At 37.5% G+C, this 14,497-nt stretch overlaps 1 pseudogene; it reads right to left on the reverse strand.

The window, feature by feature from the left end:
* Nucleotides 1-1,184: 1,184 nt before the first annotated feature.
* LOC149415870 (uncharacterized) lies at nucleotides 1,185-13,192 on the reverse strand (annotated as a pseudogene).
* Between the last annotated feature and the right edge of the window lie 1,305 nt (nucleotides 13,193-14,497).

Consider the following 14,497-nt stretch of genomic DNA (forward strand, 5'->3'; position numbering starts at 1 on the left):
CAAACCAGTCTAAACAAACCTAGCGTAGCCCACATACTATTTGAAAACTGGGATGTAACTCTAAAGGGGACGCGAGCAGGCGTTATTAAAGGGGCATTTTTTTGTTGCAGAAAATAACATGGAAAATAGGTATTAGAATTAAATCACAAACCAGTCTAAACAAACCTAGCGTAGCCCACGAACTACTTGAAAACTCGGATGTAACTCTAAAGGGGACGCGAGCAGGCGTTATTAAAGGGGTAATTTTTTGCTATAGAAAATCACATTTAGGTTAGGTTATTTATTACATATTAATTTAATATTTTCACCACATTTTTACGAATTACATCACATCATAAATATAAAAGTAGGCACACATCTCTCGCTCCAACCGCATTCAACGCCAAATCATACATTCAAAAGTATTTTTACCCATTAGTTGCCTGCAACGGGCGAAAAGCTAGTTTTATCTCTGAAATCTATGCACAATCTAGATTTTTTGTTTTCATCTTTTTTATAAGCCAATGTAACTGGAGCTGCAAATGGACTATATGATTCTTCTATTATATTTTTTCTAGTAATATTGCAATCTGTTTTTTCAATCTCTTTTTTATCTTCGATTGTGCAACGATACGGTCTTTTATTGCAATATTTTTCCACTAACAAATCAATGTGTGCTTCATATTCTTTTACCTTTTCAATGTCATATTTGTCCTTTGCAAATACAGATTTATTCTTCACTATTAATTCATCAATCACTTTTTGTTTATCAAAGTCTAGATGATTTATATAAGTAATGAAGTTTTTTTTTGTAAAATTTTCATTGAAGTTTATTAAATTATTATATTGGGTTTGATTAGAAACTATTTCATTTATTTGTGTTGGAGCTTTCTGACTGATTTCAAAGTTTTCATGTTGAATTAAGCTAAATTTTTGTATGCAATCAAGTCCAATTAAAAAATCGTAATCAAAGTTTTCTTTTTCTATTACAAAGACATCCATATTTTTTTCAATGTTAAAAATAGTTACATCCAGTGATATCATACCAATTGCCTTTTTAACGCCATTAATTGTTTTTAAGTTAGTATTGTTCGAATAACCTGTTTTTTCATTGTTTATCTTCAATAACCTTGAGTTTATCAATGACACATTAGAGCCCGAGTCATAGATTCCAAATACTTCAACATTTTTATTTAACACTAACTTTACTTTAATTGGTTTTTTTGGTTCTCACATTGCAGTTCGCATTCTAATTCTGAATTATTAATGTGCTTTATTTTCCTCTTATCATTTTCAATATTATTATTCTTTGTTCTGAACCGACATAAATCTTCTGAGTGATAGCGCAAACCTTTATTTAATTTTTCGCAAATGCTACATTTTTCTTTCAACGGCTTAGTATCATCTTTCTTTCTCATATACTTTTTCTTCGAAACTAAATGTTCTAATTTGCCAAGATCATTAAACAAGTCTTTTGTTTCTATAATCTCATCCTTGTTGATTCTATCTGTTATATAATCTGGTAAACCGTGTAATGGACCTGTTTGGGGTAAAGGAACGTAAAGATTTTTTTTTATATAAATTAAAATACGTTCAGAGAATAGGGAGAAACGAACAGACTATGGACATCTTTGGGACATACTAGAAGCTTTATTATAGAAACCTACGTCGGTAATAGGTGTTAACCACGTAATAATTGAAAAGAGGCGTGATGGAGCTCAACGAATCAGATCATTCCCAAAATCAATTAAATAATTTTTCGCCAATCACGGAGACTAAGGGCGGTCTAAAGACACGAAACACTCTAGGTTGATTTACTGTTGAGCTAACCTTGGGATCCGGTCTCACGATGCGTGTAAGGGCACTTGGAGAACGACGATAAATTTGCATTCTAAGGTAGAAACGAAGCGATACCCAACCATCGATAACGAAACAGGGGGGGTGACGGTTTGGCGAAAGAAGATGGTTTTTTAGAATGTTTTGGTCCAGAAGACATATTACGAGGTGATCCTCATAGCGAGAATTGTTTACGATCGCTGAAGTTCTGAGTGCTATTTCAAGTGTTGACAATGGACACGAATTTTAACTTAAGATGGGATGTTTGGCCGAAATTGCCTAATTATATTAACACGGGGGAGATGCAAGTGGGGTAATTAAGAAAAGACATAAAAGTTAATGGGTCACGAAGTCTTTGATTAACGATCAAAATTTTACGACCTTTTTTGCGCGTAAACAAAGTTACGAGGATAATATATTGAAATTCCTGGATGAAGCGAGAAAAGAGTATATGGATTGGGCTAAAACTAGACGCAAAAAAACTGTAAAAACAGGGATGTACTGGGCGTAGATCACCGAAAAGAAAGGACCAGGAATCGAAAAGAAACCCGAAAGGTAGTTTAGCTCATGATGGAAGAGGTGTCACCGACTCGGGTAGTGGACAGCGATGGATTACGAAAAATTACCAGAAGATATGCGGCGGATATCACGAAAAGAGTCAAAACAGGTAGGCGAAATTACAAAAAACGTGTCGAATCAAATTTTGGAACGAATGCCTACGTATGTCATCACCGAGAGGAAGGTATATGTGTCCTGGGATCACCCACGGATCGTGTAGACACCAATCAAATGCTAGAAGGCAGCACACAAGGAAGGATACTGGATTGCGCAAGCGCTGGACATAATAGGTGAAAAGCTTCCGTTAGTTGGGATAATTTATCGATTATATTATCGATATCAATAGCGAATTTCTCGGAAAGATTTCGAAAACAACGATATAGAAATGAGCTACACCTAGTCTATAGGCCGGAAATCAACCAATATTACGGACACAACACGCGTACGAGAAAAAATAATCAAATAATTTTGCGCAATAATCTACATCGCCGAAAATCATTTACGGGAGGGCGCCCGGAAGTCAGGTCACCGAGTACACGCCTGTACCCGTCTCGGCAGGGGGGTAGGTGTCTACCTCAACTCGGCAGGCGGGGGCCAAAAATCCTGAAACGGGGTTATGCAATTCTAAACTTAACGGGAAGTGAAACCTTGAATTCATAAAGGCGAAAGTCGCACAAATTTTAAGTCGATTTATTCGAAAAAACATTATTAAATAGCGTTGTTTGGAGGGAATCAGGGCTTTTTTCGTTTTAACTTGGTTGGAGTCGGGCTTCGAGAACTTAACGTCGCGACAGTTTGGTGTGCTATCTTTAAACTAAACTGATAGAGTTTTAAATATAGTGAAGTTGTGGTTTTAATATTAATTGAAATAATTGAAGTGTTTTAAAATTTAATTAGATTCAACCAAAAAAAAAGGGTAAACTCATAATTAGACGATACTAAATTCACGGGTTGGAGTCTCTTGGTTCAGACTAATATAAAACGATGAAACTCGACTGCGGTAATGTTTAATAATAACGCGTGTGCCATTAGAGGAGGAAAAAATAGAGAACCATAATAATTATCAAATGACCTGACGAAAACGGCTAAGACAAAGTTCTAAATTTATTGTGAAATTGAAGAGACAGTGTTTTCCTCGCGAGCACGGGAAGGATTTTAACGGTCTACACGATATAAGAATTGAGTGAAAAAAATCGAAGTGAACGTGGCAGATAATATATGAAAGGTTCTAGGGAGGGGAAGGGGGTTTTGGGTAGATCTCGGCAAATACTTACTTAGATACTCTAAAATAGTCGATAGGGAGAGATATCTAGACTAGGTACAGTGGAGGCCAACAAATACCTATGCATGTCAACTATCAACTTACGGTTAGGGAGGAAGAGATATTCTATTGAAAGAAATGATCCGCTTAAACATTCCGAAATCTAGTATTCGGTAATTTATGTGCTATCTACGAGGCGGCGTATGAAAGTAGAAATTTTAGCTAGAAAATTAGACCCAATATGGTTATAGTTCCTACTGGCGAGTAGACGGGTGACATAGATAATCGATTTCAAATTTAATACGAACCCTTAACGGCTTAGGGGCTTCTACATCCTACCTACAGCCCCTGGACGTGGATTAATGTACATGTCGTCGATATCCCGACTGGACTGGTAATATAACGATTTTGGGTGAGTGATCTTGCATGAATATATATTTCCAGAACGTTAAAATTGCGACGAAGATGGGGCTGCAACTGATAAAATAGTATCACATTTAGAACTGTTTGCTTGCTTCTAACAGCTGTGTTTAGCACGAGGCCAATGACCTACTTATTTGTAAGCAGTTAGTGGCGACACACGACCAAAAGGAAGAAAGGGGACCCCATAAATCACTCGACGTCCGTGCCTGACGACAAAAGTCGTACATTCTACCGAGTTGGCAGCCGCGCAGAGGCACCTCAAATCAACATGGAAGCGACTAGCTGCAACCAACTCATGCTCAAAACAAATAAAAAAATCAAATTAATAATATTTGTATAACCTTATATGTTCACTAACAAATTCCCGAATACCTTTGGCCTCGGCTTAGAACTCACCGTTGGAGTATGTTGTCCGTAAGCTGTCTTGGGAAAGCACACAACTTCCTCGGCTCAGAAGATTTTCTACTTTCCTCATCACGCGATTTCGGGGCGTCAACGTTGTATGGAGAATCACGAAGAGTTCGGGAGGTCATCCCTTTTCGCGGGACCGGGTCGGATGAGAGGACACGAGAGGCAGTATGAAAATTAATGTCAAGTTGGAATGTTTGGGCCTTGGTTCGCAGCGAAGGCGTTTAATTGAACGGGCTCCAAGTCTTTCAAAATCGCGTGGAGGGGACGTCGGCGTGATGAACGAGGGTTCAAAATCGGAGGACGAACACATACTAAAGCGGGGTTTACCCGGAGGTTGATGCAACTCGACTGGAAAACCCTCGAGATCCTTTGCAGCAACCTTCGTGAGGTGGATAGTAGGCCTGGCGGCTAGTGGACGTTGAAAGCCTCACCAGAACAAACCTATTTGAAACATGCACGCGTTTAGCATCATGACAAGGGACGCAATGAAAAATTCCCCTTTTACAGTCAGTAAAGTAGTCCGTTGGAGGAAGCGGGGCGGGGTGATTTGGGATATTCCAACAGGTGCATTATCTCTCCCTCTGACGTGAGCGGTCCGGAGGTGTCAAGGCGACTATAAGAAGAAGTTAGACCAGACCTCGGGGAAAGCCAGACACGTATTGGTTCTTGGGTTTTGCATTTGGAAGAATAGCGACCATTTCATTTGGGGCAGTGAGGTGCCGACCCAGTTTGCAAAAAAAAAACCTTTTCTCGTCATTCAATCCGTTCCCATCTCCTTTTCTCTCGTTTCCACTTCCATCCGCAACACCCAAAGTTTACTAACCACAGCTAAACCCATTTATCTAGTTTCAGTACATCGTCACAGAGGTCGACGAGAGAGTCCCGGTACTTATGCGGAAACAACACACTATTCAACGAAGGGTTTAATAGCCCGTACACAAGAGGGGGGGGGAGGGGTACGGTTCTATGTCACAATCTAGAATTTATAAACACGGGGACGTTAGAAATGGCGGGGATACAAGGCAATTGTAAAGATATGATAGAAACTGTTAGGTCGATTAGTAATAGGGTCCAGTATCCGAAAGTTAGGTGAGACACGTACTCGTTCCTTGTAGAACTCGCTGAGGGTCGATGGACGTTTTCCCCACACTTTGGCTAAAAAGAACCGGGAGTTACCACAGAAAGGAGACATTAAATACCTACCACCCCATAGCGGGGGGGCTTCGAATTAACAAATCACACAACGTGAAGTTAAGGGATTTATTGTAGATCATCCCCAAAGCGAAGGCCTTATTTTACTGTGTCCAATATCGCAGGGGCGGGGGATGTTCAGAGTTAGCTAGGCTCAGCACGATATCATTTTGCAAAAGCGAACTGAACGCTGGGGATAAAGAGGTATAAAAACCTCATTCAAGCGAGTTAGGACAATTAGGAGGTCGAGTCAACACAACCGGCAGCAATTATATCGGTTAAAGTGCCCTGATCAATTGTTTTTCTTACTTCAAGTAAAAGTCTTTCTTTTTTAACCGCATATTCTAATAATGATCCTGATTGATACTTGAAAGATAAAGCATACCTGCAAGCAGTCCAACCTTTATCACCATAGGTTTGCAAAAAGTTTGATTTCCAATCTAACCACTCTGATTGTAAACTAAGCTTTATCATCATGGACGAATACCGATCTGTACATGATTTGTCCAAAAATAATATGAAGATTTCAATTTTTTCTTCGTTCTTAGTAATGTCAAACCTTGCACATTCTGTTTCAAATACTTCCATCCAGTGACATGCACTTATATTTTTTCCATTAAATTTTTCAAGTACAAACCTGTCAGCTAACTTTTTCATGCTTTGTTTTTCGTTTTTTGCTGATTTTCAACTAATTTTTCCAAAATTTTCACTATAGGGTCTTCTGAACTCCTGTTATTGGCAATAGACACTTGTTCTTTGGTAATTTACTCAAGAAATTGGTCCTGAAAAATCATGTTTTTATCCTCATCCACATATGTTTGTGAAATATTGTGGTACTCGGTACCTACCTACGGGCCGCGAGGTGCGGGGAGCACTTCGGCGGTAGTCTGTATTGCCATTCGGTATTCTGTAGTCTCACAGTTAACAAGCAATAAACGATCTCTGTAAATATTCAACCAGCCTTACGTATTATAATCAATCCTGAACCCAAGTCCCTTTTAAGGTGAATCTACAGGATACTACAGTGGCGACGAGGAAACTAAGTCATTATCAAAACAGTGGCGAAGTTTAAAAGAATTTACGCGGCAAACGTGTTGTTAAAATTCAAGAAATTCGGAGAGTATTCACGTAATGGCGGTGCTTTTTTAAATGTGACGGACGGAGAGTCTCGCTACATTAATAGAACAGGATCGTTGAATCTTTGTAAGATAAGATTGAAAATAATTCAGCGGGGAGCTGAATTACGAAACCAGAATCAAAAAAAAATAAATAGTTCCAGATAATCACGCGGGAGCGGAGTTATCGTGAAGAGGACAAATATTCAGCGGGGAGCTGAATTCATCTTCAAACCATAAGAAGCCGGGGGCTGAACAACAGCAACACAGCTGGGAGCTGTATTGGAGCAAGGAGCAGCTGAGAGCGGATCCTTGGGAACTATCGGTCGAGAGCTATTCTTGGAGTACAGCCGAGGTTAAGAAGGAAGAGCTGCAACAGGAGGGAGTAGATGACCAGAACCAGAGCTACAATCATCATTAGACTTGAGTTAAGTCATTAGTTTAAGTTTTTTATTGATAATTTTTTTTTTAATATTGTTGTAATTTTGTTGTAAAATCATGGCTCAAATCAAACCATTAGAGACATTCAGTCACAAGTCAGATTGTTTCGGGGTGTTCAAAGCAAGATTGGAGAATTACTTCATATTATATGATGAGAAAATTTCTGCCGAAAAGAAACGAGCTATATTCTTGAACGCTTTGGAGGAGGAAACATTTAAATTATTGATTGAGTTGGTTACTCCTAAAAAAATAAATGATGTCACAGTAGAAATTTTGTGTGAATTTTTGGGTAATTATTGTGAAAATGTTACTTCATTGTTTGAAGAAAGATCAAAATTTTATAATGTAGTTAATGAATCAGGAGAAAGTGTAAAAGAATTTGCGGCACGGTTAAAAAGTTTATCCATAAATTGTAAATTCGGTACTAGATTTGAAGATAATTTAAAAGATTTATTCATTTGTAAAGTAAGAAACCATAGAATTAGAGAACGGTTATTCAGTGAGGGCGAAAAAAATTCGTTTGAGAAATTAATTTCAATCGCAGCGTGTTTAGAGGCTTCTGAAGCAAATTTTAAAGATGAAAAAGTGTGTTATCAAGTAGCTAGTTCACGTTCACGATCAAAAAGTCCGAAAAATAATCCATCAGTATCGAAAAATCGAAGTGTTTATTTAAATTCGAGGCATAGTAGAAGTTCATCGCGCGATAGTAATAATTTTAAACCGAAATTGAAGCATCTAGATTCGGAACAGAAAAAGTGTTTTAATTGTAATAAATTCGGGCACTTTAAATCAGAGTGCAAGGTTGTGAATAATAAATTTTCGAAGTGTTTTAAATGCGGTCAAAAAGGTCACATTGCTAAATTTTGTAGAAATATTTCTTGCATTAAAAAAAAGATTTTTGTATCAAGTATTAATAAGAGGATTGAACCGTATGTAATTAAATTGAAAATAAATGATATTTCATTCGAGGCAATGATAGATTCAGGAGCGGGAATTAGTGCCATACCCGAACGTATCTATAAATTATATTTTAAACATGTTAAATTAATGCAATTTAATTTACACTTAGCGAGTTACGATAACAAGCCGCTAAAAGCAAAAAGCGAAAATATCCTGATTACTCCCAGTTTAAACACATCCTTTGGACAGAGAAATAATAAATTCCATGCTATAAAATTGTTCAATGCTCTACCAAATGAAACCAAAAAAATAAACGAAATGAGTATATTTAAAACAAAAGTCAAAACATGGCTTAGAGATCAAAGTAACAATCAACTTACAAACATTATGAAGACAATGTAAAGACAATTCAAAACTAAATAAAAAATTTAAGAAAAACTACAGGCCGCCTCAGAACAGGAAACCCTAGTGAGGAGGACTGTGAAAAAAATACAAAAAATATACTTATATTATACTTTAAACCTACATAATGTACAAATTTTGCTATTGATATTAATAAAAAAAAATAAAAAAAAATAAAAAAATTTAAAAAAAAAGCGAGCGGTAAAATAAATTTATTTGTCACATGTAATAGTAATCAACAAAATTTTGAATTTGTGGTTATTGAAAATGGGTCGGATTTAATTTTAGGTAGGGATTTTATGGAATTATTTGGGATTAGCATTAGTTTTTTGAATAATTGCACGGTAGTAAATAATTTTGGTGCTAATGAAGAATGCAATTTAGATGTCGATAAGTTGAAAACACAATTTGGAGACGTATTAACGAATAAATTAGGGAAATTTAATAAATATAGTGTTGAGCTGGAATTAATAGAGGGATTTCAGTCAAAAATGTGCAATGCAAGGCAAATACCTTTAGCTATTAAAGATAAAGTCGAACATGAAATTAATAGACTAGTTTCAGAGGAAATATTACAATCAGTAGAAACGAGTAGATATGCATCTCCCATTGTTCCAATAATTAAGAAAGATGGATCAGTTAGGATCTGTGGAGATTATAAATTAACAGTTAATCCAGGTTTGGTTGTAAATAAATTTCCAGTACCCGTAATTACGGATTTATTGACACAAATCAGTGGAGCGGTAATGTTTTCTAAATTAGATTTGAAAATGGCATATTCACAATTACAGTTAAGTGGATGTAGTAGAGATATAACTACAATAGCTACACATATAGGTTTATATAGATATACTCGACTGGTGTATGGTTTGAATGCAGCACCAGGTATATTTATGCGGGTTATGTTTAATTCATTGCAAGGTTTAAACGGAACAATTATATTTTACGATGATATTTTGATTACGGGCAAATCAGTTGCGGAACATAATAAAAATTTATTAGCAGTTTTGAATAGATTGAAACTTTGTGGCCTCACGGTAAATGAAGAAAAGTGTGAATTTTTCAAAACAAGTATTGAATACTTGGGGTACTTTATTTCGAAGGAAGGTTTTAGACCATTAGAAAGTAAAGTTAAAGCAATAATGGAGTCTAGTAGCCCATGTAATATTAATCAGTTAAGAAGTTTCTTAGGTTTAGTTAACTATTATAGAAATTTTATTCCGAATATAATATCTAGTTTGTTAGGACCTCTATATAAATTATTAAAAAAAGATTCGGAGTGGATTTGGTCAAAGGACTGTGAAAAGGCAGTTTTAGAACTTAAAAAAGAAATTTCTTCTGATTGCGTGTTAGTACATTTTGATCCACGTTTACCAGTAAAATTAGTAACGGATGCATCCTTAGAGGGATTGGGTGCGACAATTTTACATACTTATTCAAATGGTAGTAGTAGACCTATAGCGTTTGCATCAAGGAAATTGACAGACACAGAGAGTAAATATAGTATTTTAGATTTAGAAGCAACAGCGATAGTGTTTGCATTAAAAAAATTCTTTGTATATTTATACGGTAGGAAATTCAAATTAGAATGCGACAATCAAGCGTTAGTACGAATTTTGTCAGAAAAGAAGGGCATTCCTGTGTTGAGTGCTAATAGATTGCAACGTTACAGTTTAATTTTGGCGGGGTTTAACTATGAAATTGAATATTATGTAGCATCAGAAAAAAATTGTTCAGATTTTTTATCAAGATTACCAATAGAAGAGACAAATAAATCGGAGGATTTATATATTGAGAAGCTGAGTTCCATTAATTTTCAGGATATTGAAAAAGAGTTGTTATTTTATGTTAGTGATAACTCTCAGGTTCCATTAAATGTTGATAATTTAAAGGAAAACACTATTAAAGATGACGTATTATCATTGGTAAAACAATATTTAAGGCAGGGTTGGCCAAGGAAAATTCCAAAAGATAGTGAGTTATGGGCTTTTTGGAAAATTAGAGATGAGTTGTCTTTAGTAGAAGATTGTACTTTTTGGGGACATAAAGCCATCATTCCAAATTCTATGAGAGGGGAATTGTTAAATATGTTACATCGTTCACATTTAGGTATAGCTAAAACTAAAGGGTTAGCAAGAGGATATTTCTGGTGGCCAAAAATGGGCAAAGATATAGAAAATTTAGTTAGATCATGTAAAGAGTGTTTGGAAAATCAGGCGAATCCACCAAAAACGCCTTTACAACATTGGCCAATTGAGGAAAAGCCGTGGACAAGGATACATATTGATTTTTTTGGTCCGATGGCTAATAAAAATTTTTTAATTATAGTAGATGCAAGTACCAAGTGGATAGAATGCATTAATTTAAAACAAGCTAATACGGATAATACTTTAAGGGAATTAAAGAGGATGTTTGCTCAATTTGGTACTGTAGAAACTATTGTATCGGATAACGGGTCTGTTTTCTGTTCAGAAGAATTTAAGCGTTTTTGTAAAGATAGAAAAATCCAGCACATCACTTCTCCTGTGAATCATCCGCAGAGTAATGGGTTAGCTGAAAACGGAGTTAAAACGTGTAAAAATTTTTTAAAAAAGATTTTACATAATGGGGGGTTACCGAGAGACGTCGATGATAGGTCAACAAAATTCCTAATTGATTATAGGAATACCCCAAATATCACGACTGGTGTAGAACCAGCGGTGGCTATGTTAGGACGACGATTAAGGTCCGTGTTTGATTTCATTTCTCCAGTGATTGCGGAAAGGAGGGGGGAGAGATGTATGTCGGATAAAGTAAAGAGTAAAATATTAGTTAGTAGAGAAAATCAGAAAAAGAGTTATAAATCTAAGAAAAGAAATATGAATATATTTGTGGTGGGGAAAAAGGTGATGACTAAGGATTTTAGAGGAAAAAAAGGTTGGGTGGTAGGTATCATTAAAAAAAGAATTGGATTTAATACCTACTTAATTTTCATAAAAGACACAGGGCAAATCTGGAAAAGACATGAGGATCAACTGACACCAATGAGTGTAAGGTGGAATCCCAAAGAGTGTGAAAAAGTGTATAGTGACGATCTAGGCTCTGATATGAGAGTATCAGACCTAGACCTTTCCCATTATTTTTCCATTTTTTCAACATTCTCCCTACTTTTTCCCGACCTTCCCTTCCAAGGCGTCGAAGCGGCCAGCCGGCCACTCCCGCTATATCATCTGTGCGGCCGGCGACTCCCCTGGTGCGCACCCTGCCGCCTACCCTGGTGCGCCCCCTGGTGCGCACCCTGGCGGGCCCCCTGCTGCGCCCGCTGCTGCGCATCCTGGCGCCTGCCCTGGCGAGCACCCTGGCGCAGCCCCTGGTGCGCACCCTGCCGCCTACCCTGGTGCGGCCCCTGGTGCGCACCCTGCCGCCTACCCTGGCGGGCCCCCTGCTGCGCCCGCTGCTGCGCATCCTGGCGCCTGCCCTGGCGAGCACCCTGGCGCGCCCCCTGGTGCGCATCCCGCCGCCTACCCTGCCGTGCACCCTGGCGGGCCCCCTGCTGCGCCCACTGCTGCGCATCCTGGCGCCTACCCTGGGGGCGGGCCCCCTGCTGCGCCCGCTGCAGCGCATCCTGGTGCCTACCCTGGCGCACCTCCTGCCGGTTACCCTGGCGCCTCATCTCAGAGCTTCTCGCCGCTGTTTCCCCCGCAGCCGACCGCCGATGAGACTGCCCATCACACCAGCGAGTGGGTCCGACAAGGCGCCGACCCGTTCCTGGCACAGCTGAGCGCCCTGCTGGCTGACGCCATCCGCTCCACGCGCGCCCAGGACAGCCCTCGTCCCTCAGTAGAGGAGGACCTTCGGATGACCGCCCTCATTGCCCGGCAGTCCACCGCCAAGGACCTCCCCATGGCAAATCTGGAAAAGATATGAGGATCAACTGACACCAATGAGTGTAAGGTGGAATCCCAAAGAGTGTGAAAAAGTGTATAGTGACGATCTAGGCTCTGATATGAGAGTATCAGACCTAGACCTTTCCCATTATTTTCGGAAAGGGGCTAATGGGTCTTCTCCTCTGTTTCAGGAACCACCGTGGCAGTCTCCTTGGACTGGAAGGCTGCGGCATAGAAAAAACTAATGTGTACAACCTATAGATAATCTATTACTATTATTATTACTCTACCATATATGATAACTATAGAAATATGTTGTAAACAGGCTCAGGTAAGATGTAAACCTGGTAGGAGTTCTCCTCTTAAGTGGGGGAGAATGTGGTACTCGGTACCTACCTACGGGCCGCGAGGTGCGGGGAGCACTTCGGCGGTAGTCTGTATTGCCATTCGGTATTCTGTAGTCTCACAGTTAACAAGCAATAAACGATCTCTGTAAATATTCAACCAGCCTTACGTATTATAATCAATCCTGAACCCAAGTCCCTTTTAAGGTGAATCTACAGGATACTACAAATATCTTCTGTCATTTTTATCCATACACTTCTGGTTTGGTGTCTTTCTTTAAATGTATTTTTTACTGTAGCATAAGCCTTAGAGGTGTAGATAGGTTTGTGGAGTGATGCTGCTTGACATTCTTCAGGAATCAGGAAAACTTTGTCATCTTGTGTAACAATTGAGGTTATGGCAATAAAATTAGACTTTCCGTCTGTTTTTGGTTTTGATTGAAATGTAAACTACAACTTTTCCATATTGTGACAATAAATGTCGTTTTATAATGATATTTTCCTTGTGATTTGAATGACAGTCAATTAAAACACAATTGAGTTTCTCTGTAATGAAAGAAGAGGTAGAGGTTTATTTAGTTAATCTCACAAGATTTACATAAAGAAAGCATTCTGTAACAAAACATTACATGTAATGAAAGAAACGGCCTTTAATGTTATTAATTGTTATGTCAATTCCTTAATCACAATCACAATAGCAAGTACAAATTATTTAAATTATTCCCATCAATCTGCCTTGTCACAACCCATAGATTATTTTTACTATGTCACCATAGATTACGAAATATCGAGTCGACTGTGTAGGTAGTGGCGCACATCCAGCCAGTGACAGTCCACGACTCACACAGCCACAATAACGAGACAAGCTCGGCATTGCCTTGAATTAAAGAAAATTATATTTTTCTTTACAAATATACTAATTTTTTTCTTGCTTGATGTCGCTCCTACAAAACATCTTAAACTTTTATTTTCTTATGAATATTTTTCATAAGAATTTTACTATACAGAAGTAAGCATGAGTGATGATCAGTTATGTTAGTTTTCCAAACAATAATTGATTGTATTTTGTGAAGATCTTTAATGTTTACATTTGTCCAAATGTGGTCTAAACAAGATGGAGTATGTTCTTTTATTTCCCTAGTATTTTTATTCATGCAAGATATAAAATTTTGTTCAGTCATACAATTGATGTATTCATTTTTGTTATTATTTTCTTTTTTTTCATTAATATTAACGTTAAAATCTCCTACGACGAAACAAAATTTATTTTTTAATTTTAATAATATGTATTTGAGGTCATTAATAAATGTAATAATACTCGAGCCATGCGTTCTATAGATAGCTATTAGATGGTATATTGATTTGCCGAGTTTGAAATGTACTTCGATGCAGTTTACTAAGTGTATTGGATGTTCTATTATGTTAACAATACTAAATTTATTGCTTGCAAATATTATTATTCCCGAATTTTTATTAATGTCTACTTTTGTAGAAATATAGTTGTACCCAGGTAAGTGATAAGATGGTGACTCAGCGTTCGTAAATGTTTCGGATAACACTATAAAGTCCGGTTTTTTAATTAAATTATTTATTTTTAGAATTGATTCATCTAATTTTTTTTTAATGCTACGGATGTTTATGTGCATAAAAATTATATCATTGATGTTTTGAGAAATAATTTTGTTACACGAATCGGTACATATACATTCATATTCTTGAATTTTAATATTTAACTCTAATTCGTTACTTAAGAAATCATCCATTTAATGC

This window comes from Hesperophylax consimilis, chromosome 17, assembly GCF_061612785.1.
Source record: "Hesperophylax consimilis isolate HC1 chromosome 17, BYU_Hcon_1.0, whole genome shotgun sequence".
Classification (NCBI taxonomy): Eukaryota; Metazoa; Arthropoda; class Insecta; order Trichoptera; family Limnephilidae; genus Hesperophylax; species Hesperophylax consimilis.